Source organism: Triticum urartu, chromosome 2, assembly GCF_003073215.2.
Source record: "Triticum urartu cultivar G1812 chromosome 2, Tu2.1, whole genome shotgun sequence".
Lineage (NCBI taxonomy): Eukaryota > Viridiplantae > Streptophyta > Magnoliopsida > Poales > Poaceae > Triticum > Triticum urartu.
In genome coordinates, this window is record NC_053023.1 from 139,868,048 (window position 1) to 139,879,090 (window position 11,043).

The window sequence follows — 11,043 nt, forward strand, 5'->3', positions numbered from 1 at the left end:
ATTAGCTTTCTAGATGGTAATGCCGGATACAATCAAATTTTTATGGCCGAAGAGGACATGTCCAAGACACCTTTTCGTTGCCCTGGTTTTCTTGGTTTATTTGAGTGGACAGTGATGACATTCGGATTAAAAAATGCTGGCGCCACATATCAAAGGGCTATGAATTTGATTTTTCATGATTTACTCGGTGTCATACTTGAAGTCTATATTGATGATATTGTTGTCAAATCGAACGCTTTTGAATCTCACTTGGCCGATGTGCGTTTAGCTTTTGAACGAATGAAAAAGTATGGACTGAAGATGAATCCTTTAAAGTGTGCATTCGGCGTGTCAGCTGGCAAGTTTTTGAGTTTCATTATTCATGAAGATGGCATAGAGATTGATCCCAAAAAGATAGAGGCCATACAGAAAATGGGGGCTCCAACATGCAAGAGAGATATGCAAAAGTTCCTTGGCAAGGTCAATTATTTGAGAAGGTTCATAGCTAATCTATTAGGGAAAGTTGATGCATTTACTCCTATCCTTCGGTTAAAGAATGATGTTGATTTCACTTGGGGGGCAAAACAGCAAGAAGCATTTGATATGATCAAGAATTATTTGTGCACTCCTCCAGTGATGAGAGCACCCAAGCATAGGGAACCCTTCAGACTTTACATTGCAGCAGAGGAAGGAGTTATTGGTGCTGTTCTAACTCAAGAGACCGGAGGAAAAGAACATGCCATCACTTATTTGAGCCGCCGCTTATTGGACGCAGAGACAAGGTATACATTTATTGAGAAATTATGTCTATGCTTATATTATGCTTGCACAAAATTGAGACATTATTTAGTGCCGAGTGCTTGCGTAGTAGCTTGTCAGACCGATGTCATTAAATACATGTTGCATAGGCCAATTCTTAGTGGTAGAATTGGCAAGTGGGCTTATGCTTTGATTGAATATGATTTGGCTTATGAATCTCTAAAATCCATGAAGGGCCAAATTGTTGCTAATTTCATTGTTGAACATCGGATTAATGACAAGCATGATAGTGATATAAACCTTGTTTCGTTAGTACCATGGAGATTATACTTTGATGGTTCAGTTTGTAGAAATGGCCAAGGTGTTGGTATTGTTTATATATCTCCTCATGGTGCTGTTTTTGAAGCCTCGTGCCGCTTAGAATATTTTTGCACAAACAATCAAGCCGAATATGAAGCATTGTTATTCGGCCTAGAGATGTTACTTGATATAGGTGTTACATATATTGAGGCTTATGGTGATTCGTTACTAGTGGTGCAGCAAATATCCAAAGTTTTTTAGTGTTTGGACGAATCACTTAATGTTTATCTTGATAAATGTCTAGATATAATCTCTACTTTGGATTGTTTTAGCATTGCACATATATCTAGACATGACAACTGGAAAGCAAATGAGTTGGCACAGCAAGCATCTAGATACCATGTTGATCATGGCATGTTTCATATTTCTCAAAGTTCGATGTCTTGTCTTACCAGTATAGAAGAGGCCGAACCAGAACCAGCTGATTCGGTCATTAACAAAAAATCTAGTGCAGGTGACAATTCCGACTGGAGGAAGCCCATTGTTGCTTACTTACGTAATCCGAGTGAAAGGGTGGACAGGGTTGTTCGGCGTATGGCTTTTAAATATACTATGAGGGATGATGATCTTTATCGCCGAACAGTTGATGATGTTATCTTAAAGTTCTTGGATGAGGACCAAGAAAGAGTTGTTATGCGAGAGGTACATGAAGGCATTTGTGGTACTCACCAGTCGGCTCCCAAGATGAAATGGTTATTACGACGTGCTGGGTTTTATTGGCCGACCATGATTAATGATTGCTTCAGATATTATAAAGGGTGCGAAGCTTGTCAAAAATTTGGTGATATTCAGTTGGCTCCTGCTGCTATGTTACATCCCATTATCAAGCCGTGGCCTTTCAGAGGATGGGGTTTAGACTTTATTGGACAAATTCATCCGTCTTCCTCAAAGGGGCATCGGTTCGTATTGGTGGCAACCGATTATTTCACTAAATGGTCTGAAGCAGTACATCTCAAGAACATGACACATACGGAGGTGATAAAATTCATAACCGAGCACATTATTCATAGATTCGGCATTCCTCAAACATTGACTACAGATCAAGGCTCCTCTTTCATGTCACACCAAGTTAGAGAATTTGCCGAATCTTATAACATAAAATTGCTCAATTCATCTCCATATTATGCCCAAGCCAATGGACAAGCTGAGTCTAGCAATAAAATTTTAATCAAGCTCATCAAGAAGAAGGTTGAGGATAATCCAAGGAGATGGCATGAGTTGTTGTCTGAAGCTTTGTGGGCACATAGGATCTCAAGGCATGGTGCTACGAAGGTAACTCCATATGAGCTAGTATATGGTCAAGAGGCTGTTTTACTGGTGGAGGTAAATTTGAATGCTTTGAGAATAGCCAAGCAAAATGATTTATCGGCTGTAGACTTTTATAACTTAATGATGGATAACATTGACGAAGTTGCCGATAAACGTTTGGCTGCTTTGAAGGCCATAGAGAGAGACAAGTTAAGAGTGGCAAGAGCTTACAATAAGAAAGTCAAGTCGAAGAATTTTCAAGTTGGTGATCTCGTCTGGAAAGTAATTCTACCGATTGGTTCAAAAGATAGAAAATTTGGGAAGTGGTCTCCTAGTTGGGAAGGTCCTTTTAGGATCGCAAGAGTAGTTCCCGGAAATTCATATTTGGTGGAATCCATACAAGGGGCGTTGTTACCTCGAGCTCTCAATGGCAAGTACTTGAAGAAATACCACCCGAGTGTGTGGCAAGAAGCCTAAATAGGCAATGGCCGATACATAATTATCGCCCTAACAAATATAAATGGCCGATGGGGTGTTGACATCGTCCTTAGAACAAACACAGTACAAGTTATTTTTCGGCACACAAGCTTTGCCGAAAAACAGGGGGGCATGTGTTGACACCAGATTTTGGCATGGTTAAGAATCCGGGTTCGTATGCAAAAGTTAGAGGCAACACTTCGCGGGCCGGCCCTGAGTGGGAAAGAAAACTCTTGCCGGGGTGGAAACCTTGTCAGAGAGGAACCCTGGCCGGTGTACAAACCTTGCCGGAGTAAAACCCTTGCCGGAGTACAAACCTTGCCGGAGTGAAACCTTGTCAGAGAGGAACCCTGGCCGGAGTACAAAACTTGTCGGAGTACAAACCTTGCCGGAGTACAAACCTTGCCGGAGTGAAACCTTGCCGGTGTGATAGCTTGCCGGATAGAAACATTGTCGGTGTGGAAAGCTTACTCAGATGGAAAACTTGCCGGGTTGGAGGCTGTGATAGTCAATCGGACAAGAAGTTGAAGATGGGCTCAAAAGATTATTCAGATGATCTCGGATGGAAAAACGTTCAGCATGAAAGTTGTTCGTCTCGTCGAAACGATCGATTTTGATATAAAGATCGTCCCAATCCAAATTCATATGCAAAAGTTATAGCCGCTACAAGATGCTGCCACAGTAGATGGCCGGACACTCCGAAGGCAACCCTCCGGATTCCATATTTTTCTGCTATAGGCCGGACACTCCGGGCATGTCCGTCCGGGGTTTGGATTTTTCTGCTGCAGACTTCGGAAAACAGCCAAAAAATCTCTCAAGATGGCCTCTAATCAAAAAACGTTCAACATGAAAGTTGTTCGTCTTGTCGAAACGGTCAAGATTGCTTTTGGGCACGTTTTCATCCGAGATCGTTTACTTCCTCAAAAGTGACCCGCAAGGTGCTGCCAGGTTGTAAACCGAACAGTTTTGGAAAGTCCGGATTCCGAGTTGGACCCAAACTAGGGTTTTGGACGTGAATTCTAACCTTTCCTTGCACAGAAAGTCCATCCGCCTCTTATATACCCAAGGGGTGACGGCCGATTGAACAACACCCAATCGAACCAATCTATCAATTACACTTTTGTGTTCATCTACTTTTATCCCTCACCCTTGTATCTTTCTTTCTCGTTCTTCGTTCGTTCTTCGCGTTGGAGGGCAGCGATCCACGAGGCTCTAGGGGCGAGCGAATCGACCTAGGGTAGCCCATAGCCGCCGCAATCCCTGACGGGGTCCCTCCCGGGTGCGCGGGGTTTCGGGTCTGCAAAAGTGCCCGCCGACTGTCCTGCGTATCGCGCTGTCGGTCGGGTCTCCTTCGACGTGAGCTGCGGTGCATCACCCCCGGCGTCGAGGGTACACGGGACGTGTTCGTGTGTCAACAGACGGCGCTCTTGACCCTGGCTGGGGACCCCAATCCCGGCAGTGTCCGGCAGGGAGGGGCCTTGCTGTACCTCTGCCAGAGCAGGGTTGACTTTGTGAAGCAGATGCCTGCCTTTGATGAGTGGGGGCTGCGCCCTGCCGGCCTTCAGGGGTCTCGCGAGAATCCGTTGGTGGTGACTGCCCTTCCAGTCGGCCAAGGCGGCTCGTCCTCGAGTGGCGGAGCAGGGAGGTACGAGGCGCCAGAGGCCGAGGGGGCTCCCGGCGTGGTGACGGCACCGGGCGAGGCTCATGAGGAAGCAGTTATCGGGGCCCGTGCCGCTGAGGCTGAGGGTGACAAACAGCTGCCCTCGCGCCTGCGACTGGGGCCCCTGAGGCTCCAGCTGCTTCTCTTGGGGAGGCGATTGGCGGCGCACATCAGGCAGGCGCACCTGACGCTGATCGTCTTGACGCTCCATCTTCGTCGAAGGTCGATCCCTGCGCCCAACTCTTAGGCCGCTTCCGCGTGGACTTTGGGGCTCTCCGGAAGAGAAGGGAGGCCCTGGGCGACGGTTACCCTTGTCGCCTGCTGAAGCACAGAAAGTACTTCGCCACTGATGAGTAAGCCTTCTCCTTTCCCTGCTCCTGATCCTTCCGTTGCTCTTACTGACCCTTGCTCCGCAGGCCCCTTCCAGCCGAGCTTGCTGAGATGGCTGAGGAGCCGTCCCCTTTGGCTTTGCCTCCTCCATCGTCCTCGAGCGCCCCAAGCAGCGGAGCCCTTGTGGCGAGGGCGATCGAAGAAGCGAACCATCCCGAGGCGTATTGTGGCCCCGCACACCTCGCGATCCTCCTTCGCGAGCCTTCTCATGGCATAGCCAACCTGCCATGGGCTTCTCGCCTGGTCGTGGACTGCGATTGGCTGAGGCGCTTCCTGCGCTCTTCTCCTGAGGTCGGGCTGGCCCCAGGCCGGGCTTCTGACGCGGCGTGCCCGGTCGTCGCGAAGGTGCCAGCCCCCAGCCCCCAGCCCGGAGGGGGAGCGCTGACCTACAGCCCCCGGCGCTTGCTTGGGGCAGATGATGGTGTGGAAGACATGCTTGAGCGCGCTCGGGAGCGTCGCGCTCTCCGCCAAGGATTCCTTCGAAGGGCGACTGATGCAGTGAGCCTGCTTGGTGAGGAGCTTGCTGATGAAGACGCGCGCCTTGAGGCCGAGGGCCTGCGCCTGGCTGTAGAGAGGCGCGAGCTGGAGGGCGCCATCGCCCTTGCGTGCCGTCGGCGCGACCTTGATGAAGCAGAGGCCAAGGCGTCATTGGTGGCCTCTCGGGAGGCCCGGTCTCGGGCTGCTGAGGAAGCTCGGGAGGCGGACTGGCGGCGAACGGCTGCAGAGGAGTGGGCTCGGGAGCTCCTGGCCTGGTGCCACTCGCTGGAGGAGCAGGTGGAGCTACACGAGGCAGCCCTCGCGTCGATGAGGGTGGCCTCCGGCGACTCGGCGGAGCTCCAGAAGCGTGAGGAGGCGCTGACGCTGGAAGCCGCCGAACGTACCCGCGCGTACGAGCGTCTGGAGACGAGGGAGCGCTTGGTGGCGCAGGCGGAGGACGATGTCACTACACAGGAAGCCCGTGTCCTGGAGGAGGTCGGACGTCAGGTGGCGATGGCGCATCTGAACCTCGAGCACGAGTTCGAGGAGAAGCTGGGGTTGATCCGGGCCGAAGCCGAGGGCAGGACTGCTGCCCTGAGGGCCAAGCTAGAGGAGGTGACGCGGCGGGCCGATGCTTCCCGGGCCGCCCTTGAGGTGGCGCAAGGTGGGCTAACCACCTCCCAGGCGGAGGTGCTCCTCCTTCGCCAGCGGGTGGAGGAGGCCGAGGCCGTCGCGCGCCTGAACGCGGACGAGATACGTCAGCGGCGGCTCCTAGAACATGAGCACGGCCCCATGCTAACCAGCTCCGGGAGACGGCCAACGCGGCCTTGGGAACATCTGCGAGGAGACCGTCGGCGAGCCGCACGCGGTTAACTACGCGGGCAATCTTCAATTCTTTACTAACGTGGTGACGTAGCTGGAGGCGCGATCGATCAGGGCTGACAGGTTGGTGGAGGAGAGGAGCCGCGCCCTGCTCAGGCGCGCCTTTTCTCGTGTCTTCAGCCATCTCCGGAGCATGGATCCCCACTTCGATTTCGACGCGGCCATCGCCCCAGTTCCCCAGGCCGTCCGAGGTGAGCTGGCGCACTGGGTGGAAGACCATGTGGAGGCTCTTATCAGGGCCTTCGCCTCAGACAACGATGACGCGATCGTGGCGGCCGACGAGGGCGGCGTGACGGGCGGCCCTAACGCCGCCGGTGGCAACGCGGACAGCGGTGGCGAGTTCAGCGACGCCAGCAACGGCCCCGATGGCGCTCCTGAGGATGCATTGGGAGATTCGTTCGACTGATTGTGCATCGTTCCTGCTTACCCTGTATGAATAGAACTCAGGTTTTGGCCTGATAGCTGTGAGAGCATTTTGGAGGGGGAGCCCCTCATGTAAAACTTGTGTTTATCGTATCAGTAGGAGCTACATTGCCCATGCGCCCGCGCCAAGTGGTTGGCTTAAGCGACGCGCTGGTCGGCTATTTTACCTTTGTCCCGTGCTGGCCCTGGGGCAGCCCGCAGGAGGCTGTGGAGCCCGGAGTGTTTCCTGATTGAATCCGTTGGACCTGCAGTAAGACGCCCTCCTGAGAGGACGCGGCGGCGGCAGTCTGGGCTGCGCGCAAGCTAGGCCTGACCCGGCTCGCAAGGGGCTCACGAGGGGAGGCAGCTGAGGCAAAGCGGTAACCGAAACGCGAGAAATTGCTTGAACGAGACTAAGCACCCCTTCCCCGAACACACGCAAATCTCAAATTCGAATCCAACTTGAATCCAGCGGGGGAAAGCGGCAACCAAAGGGAAGAGCAACAAAAGCAAACAAAAGGCCGCGTCCGGCACCTAGTCTAGTCTTGGACGTCTTCTCACCAGCGCGGAGCTAAGTGCTGCCACTGGGCGTGGGAGGGAGCCCCTAGGCCTGAGGCCGGCACCCCTGAGACTCCAGGGCGTGTACAGCCCCACTCATTATTACGTGAGAGTGTCACGGGGCGGCGAGCTTCACAGGCACTGGGCCTTCTTCACAGGTACTGGCCTTGCTTCATATCGCCAGATGAGGGCCCCGCCTTGCACCACACTCTAGTGCCATCAGCAACGACCGGAAACCAGGACGCCGCCCGATGGGGTAGAGCGGTCGCCAGCGGTTCCCCCGACGACCACGGGTCCTCCGCCGGGGGCAGGCCCTGGGGCACCTCCCCAGCGGAGGGCCTACCTCCTGAGAACGCCTTGCTCCGAACGCCGCGGTGGCGATGTCGGATCCCTGCCTCTCTCCTGCAGCCCTCTGCGCCCTCCTCCCGAGGGGTAGGAGACTGTGGGAGCAAGGCAGCTGCTCACTGCGGCGACCTGCACCTCCTGCGATCCATGGTTAGCATATACCTGCTCCTGAAGAATTAGCGGTACCCGATAATCGTTGCCTCCAGCGTGGCTAGTGGGACCGTCCCGGGGCTCCTGGAAAGGCTCAGCTTCTAGTGCCTCATCCCCCTAGCTTGGGCTGAGGAGCGAGCCTTGTCCATTCTCGTGAGGGTGTCCTTGGTCCATCATGAGGGGCACGTATTCCTCCGGTGCCGTCATCCCGAATGCCACGCCGTAATGCCCCGCATGCCACGCGGGCCTGCCTGACGCGCCCTCCGTGGGGTGGCAGCGCGGCCGCCCACTGGGGCCACAGGTCGCGTTGAGTCCTTCTTCTTCGCGGACCAGGGGCGGGGGCAGCGTCGCCGCCGGTCCGGCGCTGACAGCTTCGCCGGCGTCGGAGTAGCCTTGGAGCCCGCGGGCGCGTGTGGGGCCCCCTCGTGGGTCTCCCTGGGCTTGAGATGGGAGCTGGGTGGAGAAGGGGTGAGCCCCCGAGGCGGCGAAGCCCAGGAGCTCTGCCACTCGCTCCAGCAGCACGTCGCGGCCGCCCTCCAGCAGTCTGCACTGCAGCAGCACTCGGGCCACCATGAGTGCGGCTCTCGAGTTCGCCTGCTCCCGGCGGGTGTACGGTGTCGTGGTCGTGGCGTGATTGGAGGCCCTTGCTGCCGACCGCGCCTGCCGCGGTGTAAGAGTTGTCGAAGCCTGTCCGCGTCGCCTGCGGCCCGCGGCGCCCTGCGGACCGCGAGCTGCCTGGGGCACGGGGTCGCCCGAGGTGAGCGGTTCTGCGCAGGCGGGCCACGCAGCCCATGGGTCTGGGTTGCCCTCCTGGTCGCCGGGCATGGTGATGACGACGCGACAGGGCACGGAGCGGTAGAAGACGAATTCCGGCGCACCCCTACCTGGCGCGCCAAATGTCGGATTTCGGCTTTCTCTACCGAGGTGCTCATCCGGTTTAGACCAGGACACAATCGCAGAAGTTCTCCCTTTACTACCCTAGCTGATGTAGCGGAATGTAGGGTAGCAAGCACAGGAGTCGGGCAACCCAACTATTGACCAAAGACATGATTCGGAGCCAATGCATATAATGCTAAATTCAGGGTGCCGAACTATACTTCCAACACACATCATCACTTCACCCTTAACTAGTCTCTGTTTATTCTGCAACTCCCATTTCGAGTTACTAATCTTAGCAACTGAACTAGTATCTAATACTGAGGGGTTGCTATAAACACTAGTAAAGTACACATCAATAACATGTATATCAAATATACTTATGTTCACTTTGCCATCCTTCTTATCCGCCAATCACTTGGGGTAGTTCCGCTTCCAGTGACCAGTCCCTTTGTAGTAGAAGCACTTAGTCTCAGGCTTAGGACCAGACTTGGGCTTCTTCACTTGAGCAGCAACTTGCTTGCTGTTTTTCTTGAAGTTCCCCTTTTTCCCTTTGCCCTTTTCTTGAAACTAGTGATCTTATCAACCATCAACACTTGATGCTCTTTCTTGATTTCTACCTTCATCGATTTCATCATCATGAAAAGCTCAGGAGTCGTTTTCGTCATCCCTTGCATACTATAGTTGGTGACTAGAGAATTCTGGCAATCACTATCTTATCTGGAAGATTAACTCCCACTTGATTCAAGCGATTGTAGTACCCGGACAATCTGAGCACATGCTCACTAGTTGAGCGATTCTCCTCCATCTTTTAGCTATAGAACTTGTTGGAGACTTCATATCTCTCAATTCGGGTATTTTCTTGAAATATTAACTTCAACTCCTGGAACATCTCATATGGTCCATGACGTTCAAAACGTCTTTCAAGTCCCGAATCTAAGCCTTTAAGCATGGTGCACTAAACTATCAAGTAGTCATCATATTTGGGTAGCCAAACGTTCATAACGTTTGCATCTGCTCCTGCAATAGGTCTGTCACCTAGCGGTGCATCAAGGACATAATTCTTCTGTGCAGCAATGAGGATAAACCTCAGATCACGGATCCAATCCGCATCATTGCTACTAACATCTTTCAACACAATTTTCTCTAGGAACATATCAAAATAAACACAGGGAAGCAACAACGCGAGCTATTGATCTACAACATGATTTGCAAAATACTACCAGGACTAAGTTCATGATAAATTTAAGTTCAATTAATCATATTACTTAAGAACTCCCACTTAGATAGACATCCCTCTAATCCTCTAAGTGATCACGTGATCCAAATCAACTAAACCATGTCCGATCATCACGTGATATGGAGTAGTTTCATTGGTGAACATCGCTATGTTGATCATATCTACTATATGATTCACGCTCGACATTTCAGTCTCTGTGTTCCGAGGCCATATCTGTATATGCTTGGCTCGTCAAGTATAACCTGAGTATTCTGCGTGTGCAACTGTTTTGCACCCGTTGTATTTGAACGTAGAGCCTATCACACCCGATCATAACGTGGTGTCTCAGCACGAAGAACTTTCGCAACGATGCATACTCAGGGAGAACACTTCTTGATAATTAATGAGAGATCATCTTAACATGCTACTGTCAATCAAAGCAAGATAAGATGCATAAAAGATAAACATCACATGCAATCAATATAAGTGATATGATATGGCCATCATCATCTTGTGCTTGTGATCTCCATCTTCGAAGCACCATCGTGATCACCATCGTCACCGGCGCGACACCTTGATCACCATCGTAGCATCGTTGTCGTCTCGCTGATCTTATGCTTCCACGACTATCGCTACCGCTTAGTGATAAAGTAAAGCATTACAGTGCAATTGCATTGCATACAATAAAGCGACAACCATATGGCTCCTGCCAGTTGCCGATAACTTGGTTACAAAAGATGATCATCTCATACAATAAAATTTTAGCATCATGTCTTGACCATATCACATCACAACATGCCCTGCAAAAACAAATTAGACGTCCTCTACTTTGTTGTTGCAAGTTTTACGTGGCTGCTACGGGCTTTAAGCAAGAACCAATCTTACCTACGCATCAAAACCACAACGATAGTTTGTCAAGTTGGTGCTGTTTTAACCTTCGCAAGGACCGGGCGTAGCCACACTCGGTTCAACTAAAGTAGGAGAAACTGTCACCCGCTAGCCACCTTTGTGCAAAGCACATCGGGAGAACCGGTCTCGCGTAAGCGTACGCGTAATGTCGGTCCGGGCCGCTTCGTCCAACAATACCGCCGAACCAAAGTATGACATGCTGGTAAGCAGTATGACTTATATCGCCCACAACTCACTTGTGTTCTACTCGTGCATATAACATCAACACATAAAAAACTAGGCTCTGATACCACTGTTAGGTAACGTAATAATTTCAAAAAAATTCCTACACACACACAACATCATGGTGATG